Here is a 9,111-nt window from a genome sequence, read left to right on the forward strand (position 1 = left end):
CTAAACTACAGAACTTCAAGTCTCTAAAGAAGGAAATGGAAGAAGACCTCAGAAAATGGAAAAATCTTCCATGCTCGAGGATTGGCAGGATTAACATAGTTAAAATGGCCATCTTGACAAAAGCAATATACAGATTCAAGGCAATACCCATCAAAATTCCAACTCAGCTCTTCATAGAGTTAGAAAAAGCAATTCTCAAATTCATCTGGAATAAGAAAAAACCCAGGATAGCTAAAACTATTCTCAACAACAAAAGAAATTCTGGGGGAAACAGTATCCCGGACCTCAAGCAGTACTATAGAGCAATAGTGTTAAAAACTGCATGGTATTGGTACAGGGACAGGCAAGAGAACCATTGGAATAGAATTGAAGACCCAGAAATGAACCCACACACTTTGATCTTCGACAAAGGAGCTGAAACCATACAGTGGAAAAAAGATAGCATTTTCAACAAATGTTGCTGGTTCAACTAGAGGTCAACATGCAGAAGAATGCGAATTGATCCATCTTTATCTCCTTGTACTAAGCTCAACTCCAAGTGGATCAAGGACCTCCACATAAAACCAGTCACACTGAAACTGATAGAAAAGAAACTGGGAAAGACCCTTGAGGACATGGGCACAGGGGAAAAGTTCCTGAACAGAACACCAATACATTATGCTCTAAGATCAAGAATTGACAAATGGGATCTCATAAAATTTCAAAGTTTCTGTAAGGCAAAGGATACCATCAAAAGGATAAATCAGCAACCAACAAATTGGGAAAAGATCTTCACCAACCCTACATCTGACAGAGGGCTAATATTCAATATATACACAGAACTCAAGAAGTTAGACCCCAGCAAACCAAATAACCCTATTAAAAATGAGGTACAGAGCTAAACAATGAATTTTCACCTGAAGAACTTCAGATGCCTGAGAAGCATCTTAAAAAAATGTTTAACATCATTAGTCATTAGGGAAATGCAAATCAAAACAACCCTGAGATTTCACTTCACACCAGTCAGAATGGCCAAGATCAAAAACTCAGGAGAAAACAGGGGCTGGTGAGGATGTGGAGAAAGAGGAACACTCCTCCACTGCTGGTGGGGTTGCAAATTGGTGTAACCACTCTGGAAATCAGTCTGGTGGTTCCTCAAAAAACTGGGCTTGTCACTTCCAGAGGACCTGCTATACCACTCCTGGGCATATATCCAGAGGATTCTCCAGCATGTAATATGGATACATGCACCACTATGTTCATAGCAGCCCTATTTAGATTAGCCAGAAGCTGGAAAAACCCAGGTGTCCCTCAACAGAGGAATGGATACAAAAAATGAGGTATATTTACACAATGGAGTACTATTCAGCCATTAGAAACAATGAATTCATGAAATTCTTATACAAATGGATGGAGCTGGAGAACATCATACTCAGTGAGGTAAACCAGTTCTTCAAAAGATCAATCATGGTATGTACTCACTGATAAGCAGATATTAGCCTAGAAACTTGAATTAACCAAGTCATAATCCACATATCAAATGATGTCCAAGAAGAATGGAGGAGTGGCCCCTGGTTCTGGAAAGGCTCAATGCAGCAGTATAGGGCAATCCAAGAACAGGGAACTAGGCAGGGGGTCATGGGGGAACAGCAGGAGGGAAGAGGGCTTATGGGACTTTCCTGGAGTGGGGAGCCAGAAAGGGGGAAATCATTTGAAATGTAAATAAAAATATATTGGATAAAACAAAAGGGGGAAACAAAAAAAAAGGGAAACAAAAAAAGAAAATAGAAACAGCTTGAGCTCAAGAGCACTATGAATGTAGAATTAAAAAATTAGTACATAAAAAGAAATAAATGTGTAGATCATTAAAAAAAAAAATACAAAAACCAGAACAAAAAACCTGCATGGTTTTGGCACAGAAACAGACAGGTTAATCAATGGAATAATACAGAAGACTATGAAATAAAACTGTACAACTTGGACACTTGATCTTTGACAAAGAATCCAAAACTATATATTGGACAAAGGAAAGCATCTTCAAAAAATGGTGCTGGTATAACTGGCAATCAGTATGCAGAAAAATGAAAATAGACCCCTATTTATCACCTTGCAGAAAACTCACATTTAAGTGGATCAAAGACCTTAACATAAAGCCAGACACATGGAATATAATAGACGAGAAAGTGGGAAAGAGCTGCAAGCTCATTGGCATGGGCTGAAATTTCCTAAATAGACCTCCAAAGGCTCAGGATCTAAGATCAAGAATTGATAAGTGGGACCTCATGAAACTGCAAAGTTTCTGTAAGGCAAAGGTCATGGTCAATAGACATACCAGCAACCAACACATTGGGAAAAAAATCTTCACTAATTGTAAATCTGATAGAGGGCCAATATTCAAAATAAATAAAGAAACCAAGAAGAATATCTCCAACAATAAACAACACAATCAGGAAACATGGTATAGAACTAAACAGATCTCACAACAGAGAAATCTCAAATGTCGGAGAAGCATTTAAAGAAATGTTCAAAATCGTTAATGATCAGGGAAAAGTGAATCAAAGTGACCCAGAGATTCCATCTTACATGACTCAGAATAGGTAGGATCAAAAACTAAGGTGAGAGCACATGATAGGGAGGATTCTGAAAAAGAGGAAGACTCCTCCATTGCTGATGGGCTTTCAAACTGGTACAACCACTCTGGATATCAGTCTAACTAATAAGTGGATATTAGCCAAAAAATACAAAATACCCAGAATATAATGCCCAGAACTCAAGAAGATAAACAATCTGAAGGGACCAAGTGAGACTGCCTCAATAAATCTTGTAAGGAAGAAGACAGCAATCATGAGGGGGCGGGGGAGGGTTGAGAGTTGGGAGGGTTCTAGGTGGGAGAGGGTACAAGGAGTGGTAAAGGAGAACATGTTTAACTATTGGGTGGGTGGGGTAACAGGAGTGAGGCCCTTATGGCCATCAGAAGGAACCACAACAGTTAACCTCTGGTGGTATGAACCTTAGGGGGAACACTCTAGAATGTTCCACAGACATTTGGGATGAACTTTGAACATTTTTTAAGTGCATCTCAGCCATTTGAGAATTCTCTGTTGTGAGGTCTGTTTAGTTCTATAAACTTGTAGAGTCCACCTCCAGGAGAAGGACAGGGAATCCAGTGAAGAGATGGGGTAGGCATCCCATAGTAAAAATTCTGACCCAGTATTGTTCCTGTCTAAAAGAACTGATGGGACAAGAATGGAGAGGAGTCTGAGGGAAAGGAGGTCCAGTGACTGACCCAAATTGGGGCCCAGTCAATGTCATGCTCCAAAACCTAACACTATTACAGATGCCATGGTGTGCCTACAGACAAGAACCTAGCATTGCTGGCCTCCAAGAGGACCAACAAGCAGCTTAAGGAGTCAGATGCAGATACTTAGACCAAGCAAATGTATAGAAGCTGGGGATTCCTGTGTTTGAATTAGGGAAAGACTGGAAGAAGCCGAGGAGGAAGGTGACACCACAGGAAACCCAGCAGTTTCAACTGACCTGGACCCCCGAAATCTCTCAGACACTTAGCCACCAACCAGGTAGCATATATTAGCTTCTATGAAGCCCCCAACACATATACACCAGAGAACTGCCTGGTCTGGTCTAGGTGAAAGAAGATGCACCTAACTGTTGAGATGCATGAGGCCCCAGAGAATGAGAGCACATAGTCCAGTGGGAGGTGGACAGTGGGGACATCCTCCTGGAGACTGGGGCATGGGGAGGACTAATGGGAAGAGGAAATGGAGGAGGGCAGAGCAGGAAGGGGATGAAGACAGGACAGTAAATGAAGAGTAAAGATAATTTAAAAAGAGAGATAAAGAAGTTAAATTCACACTTGAAATTTGCATATCATTCAATCTTTTTGGAATATATTTTGGCAATGTATTTAGTATATTGGCTTGTAACAACCACACTAATTAGTGGCATTGTGTTATATGGGTGTATAGGAGAATAGTTTTCTTAAAACAGCATGGATTTCTTCTCTAAGTCCACATTGTGTAAGCGTAAATTAGGCTGTATACATTCTGTCTAAAATATAAATATGCAAGATGCCTTGAGCAATTTTCATGCCAGCATCACCAACAGCAAAAGTCTTTGGTTTTTTCCCATCATCTTTGCTATCATTTGTTGTCTTTTGTTTTACTAATCTTGGACATTATGACTACTGTAGGATAGACTCTCATGATCTCATTTCATTTTCATCTCATTTTCATTTTCAGTTTGTTCAGCCCTGACAGAGATGCCCAAGACTAAAGCCCTATCATCAAGCTTCAAAAATTTATAAGGGAGAGGAGACAAAAATATTTACTCATGCATTCTAATAACAAAAATGAGACAATGCTTCTTTGTCAATTTTTATTTCTTATTTCTTTGTCATTATTATTTCTTATTTCTTTTTATTATCTTTATTTCTTATTTACCATAAAAGGAGTAGAATTATATGAAATAGTATCTGCATACATTAATATCATCATAAACATTTCTATTATATTATAAAATATAGTGTCTCTTGACTAATTGACCTGAGGATGGAGAGTGAGTGGAAGTAAGAAACTGAGATTTGTCAAGCTAAAGAACACATGTTATACAACCACATTTTTTTTAAAACTTCCTCTCCTCTAAGATTGCTTTCTGTATACTTTACTGTGTTTTGAATATGCTGGAAGAAAGACCAAAGGGGATAAAAGGGATGCCTATAGCCCTCTCAGGATCCAGCCCAAATAGGAATAGGAAAAGACAATAACATCACAGGTTCCATTTAGACTCACCCTAATCCATATGGGTGAGGAAGAGGAAGAGTCTCAAGATGTTCTCCAAACCACACTATTTTCTTCCTTCCCTCTCTCCATGATTCTGGTATTTCTTTCCTTGTATCCACCTGGGGAGCCATTGTTAAAGTGGGAATTTCACAGAACAGCAGTAAGGTGCCTATAGCCTCAGGGACTTGCTTTCTGCCTTGTTGTTTTATGTGTTTTTTTTCCTTGAGTTTGTTTATATCGTGTGTTACATTGATGACTTTTCAGATATTGAACCATCCCAGCATCCCTGGAATGAAGCCTAAGTGATTGTGCTGAATGATGTTTTTGATGTCTTCTTGCATTCAATTTGTAAGAATTTTAGTGTGTATTTTGCATTGCCATTCATAAGCAAAACTGGTTTGATGTTCTTTATAATTTTGAGTCTTTGTGTGGTTTAGGTATCAGGGTAACTATAGCTTCATTGAATTAGTAACTTAGAGTTCCTTCTGTTTCTATTTTGTGGAATAGTTTGAGGAGTATTGGTGTTAGCTCATTTTGAAAGTCTAGAACTCTGTACTATGTTGATCTGGATCTGGGCTTGTGGTTGCTTAGAGGCTTTTAATGAGTGCTTCTACTTCCTTAGGTGTATGGGACTGTTTGGACAATTTATCTAGTCTTGGTTCAACTTTTATAAGTGGGATTAGTCTAGAAAAACCCCCATTTCATTTACAGGCTTTTGAAGTACGACCTTGTGATTTTTTTTAAATGTCCCTGGTTTCTATTGATATGTCTCACTTTTCATTTCTGATTTTGTTAATTTGGATATTGTGTCCTTAGCCTTTAGCTAATTTGCCTAAGGGTTTATTTATATTTTTGATTTTCTCAAACAACCAATTCTTGGTTTTGTTGATTCTTTGTATTGTTCTCTTTGCTTCTAATCGATTAATTTCATCCCTGAGTTTGAGTATTTCCTGGTGTACACTCCTCTTGAATGTGTTTGATTCTTTCTTCTAGAAGTTTCAGGTTCAAGTTGATAGTATGAGTTTTCCCCAATTTCATTATGAAGGCACTTAGTGCTTTGAATTTTACTGTTAGCACTGCTTTCATAGTTTCCCATAATTTTGGCTATGTTGTACCTTCATTTTCATTGAATTCTAGAAAGTCTTTCATTTCTTTTCACATTTCTTCACAAATAAAATGATCACTAAGTATAAATTTGTACAATTTCTATGAGTATGTGGGCTTTTTGATTTCACTGTTGTTGTTGAGGACCTACTATCCATGGTGATTTGATAAAATGCAAGGGGATATATGAATGTTGTATCTGGTGAGGCTCATTTTATGTTTGTTTATATGGTCAATTTTGAAAAGGGTTGTGTAAGTTGCTGAGAAGAAGGTATATTCTTTTGTTTTGGGTGAGAAATTGTGAAGATAACACCATTTACTTCAAAACTTTTGTTAATTTCATTTTGTCTCCACTTACTTTTTATTTTGATGATGTGCCCATTGGTGAAAGTGGTATGTTAAAGTATCTCACTATTTTTGTGTGGGGTTCAATGTGTGTTTTGAGAACTAATAAAGTTTTTTTAATAAACATTTGTATGCTTGTAATTGGAGTATAGATGCTCAGAATCAAGACTTCATCTTGGTGAATTTTCCTTTTGATGAGTATGAAATGTCCTACTCCATCTCTTCTGATTACTTTAGGTTAAAAGTCTATTTTATACAATATTTTCATTGCTACTCCAGCTTGTTTGTTGTTCCTGTTGGCTTGTAAAACCTTTTACTCCTAATGAGGAATCCTAGCAATGGGTGGTATGGAATCTCAACTGGTCATCTTTTGAAGCCAGGCAAAGCTTCCATTGGTGGGACCAGACTGCATTCAATTGAGATGTTGGCTAAGAGGGTCTCATGGAAATCCCCAAATAACCCAGGCTATTTCTAAGACAAAAGGTTGCTCTCCACCAACTGAGAGCAGGACCCCATTGCTGAGGACAATACCTGTACAACTCACTGAACATGGAGAAATCAAGCTGGTATGTATCTGGGGTCCTCCCTCCTATGTTCTAGTCTCTTTGGTATGGCAACGTATTCTCCAGGCTACTGAAAGAGAAATAACACCAATCCAGCCACAGAACCTCTGGCCTATAATCTGTCCTGCCTATAAAAATGTATATATAATTTGTGGGAGTAGCCAATCAATGTCTGATTCGATCTGTGACCCACTTCATGAGAAGGAACCCATACCCAACACAGCTCAAGTGACCAAGAACTGAAAACTAGATAGTGGAGAGATCTGGGGTAAACTCAAACATTACTGGAAAAAATCAATAAAATATCTTCTAATGATATTCTGCTATACTTGTAGATAAATGTCTTGCCCAGTCATAATCAGAGAGGCTTCTTCTGACAGCATATGGGAACGGATGCAGAGACCCACAACCAGACACTACGCAGAGAGAGTGTCTAAATTGGAAGTCTCCATCGAATCTCTCCTCTCAGGTGTAGAGAACATGCAGGACACCATGAGAAAAGGCCCTTGGAAACAACCAAGTAAGGCACATATGAGCTCACAGAGACTGAAGCAGGAAGCACAGGGCCGACACAGGCCTGCAAGAGGTCTTTTGCATATATACTATTGCTATTAGCTTAGTGTTTTTATGGGACTGCTCACTGTGAGAATGAATGGGTCTCTGACTCTGGTACCTGCTCTTAGGACACTTATCTTTCTGTTGGGTTGCTGTGCACAAGTTTGATATGGTAGTTTTTGCTTCATCTTATTATACTTCATTTTGTCAAAAATTTTATTTAGTGGTTGTCTTTTGGAAGCCTATTCTTTCCTAATTAGAGATAGAAAGGGAGTGGATCCAGTGGGTAGGAGCTGAGAGGAGTAGAGAGAGGGTAAACTATAATCAGGATAGGATTAAAGGTATGAGAAAAGAATCTGTTTTCAATATAAGAAAAAGAAATGAGCAAAACCAAAGACTTGCTTTGCTGAGTATCATAAACATGAATGGATAATTAAGGGTAAGGACAAAGTCTGATACCACACATGATACTGTATTTCAGAAGAAATTTTGAATAGTGAAGAATGGTTAGAGTATAGATGCTCACAGATAGCTTCTCTAAATATAATGAATATATGTATGGAAAGTGAGCAAACTACCTTATTGCATAGGAGGTGTGACACCAGACTCATGGCCCTTGGTTTGATTTTATTGCTTTAGAGAGCATGCTAACTCTTGGGAATCACCTTTAACTTTTGAATCTATAAAGGTGTTTCAAAAAGAAATGAGAAAGTATTTTGTCCTTCCCGGGAAAATGGAGTTGAGTTTCAGGATCACAAGAGGCTGAAACTCCAGGGATTGTGAAATCAGAGGCTGAATGAGTTTAAACAACAGAAGCTCTGGAATCTTCCAGACCCTAGCAAGGAAACATCCCCCAAATAAACAAAATAGGTCCACATTAGGCCTATCTGTGTGGTACACAAATCTGAAAGAATGCTCCCCTCTTTTTATTTTAAACTTTCCAGTTGATTTACATAAATATGCTACATCCTACTGTGAAGGAGATTGGTCAGAATGACCTGTGTCTGAATTTTAATCACACTGGGGCTTTCTAGGGGCTTTTCACATTGAGTGTTCTTGTCCAGTCTGTAACTCTGCTTGACAACTCTATTTAAAAGGGAACAGTTTACTGGGTCTGACACTTCAGTGGCAGCAACTGACCTTGTTGTCTGAGAGCTCCATTTTCTTTCTTTTTTAAAGATCTCATTTGCAGTGGTTTTTAATCCCAGTCCCACTCTGGGAAGATGAGAAATGAAGTCAGATGAAGCCAGAGATTTCTAGCCATCTGGCATGATTGGTCTACACAGGGCTGAACAAGAGAAAGAGAAACCTTGTCTCAAAGAAGGTGGAAGGCCACAAGATATACTTGAAATTGTCCCCTGTGGAATACATATTTGTACATACATATACAATACATGTATGTCATAGGCAAACACAGAGTCTGAAGGGTTGACATCTAAAAGAATCTAACCACATAAAACTACGTAAAATAAACTGAGACCTAAAGGAAATGCTATCCTTTAATATGGCCTTCATGACACTGTGCTTGCTGGATTCCACAGACCCCTTTCTGCAGGATCCTCCTGAAAACCTTTTATAAATCAAAGACAGAAGCCAATGGCCTCTCCAACCCCCACCCCATTATCTGAAACTTAAATTTTACTAAATTATCTGGAAAGGCGACACCTTAGAGCTGCTGACCCTCCAGAATGTTCTTTCCAGTTCTCTTGTGTACTTGTTCTGCTCTCCTTGTTCTGCTGGGTTGTCTGGAAATGCCCGTTGTAAAA

The sequence above is a fragment of the Apodemus sylvaticus genome, chromosome 16 (genome assembly GCF_947179515.1).
Source record: "Apodemus sylvaticus chromosome 16, mApoSyl1.1, whole genome shotgun sequence".
NCBI lineage: Eukaryota > Metazoa > Chordata > Mammalia > Rodentia > Muridae > Apodemus > Apodemus sylvaticus.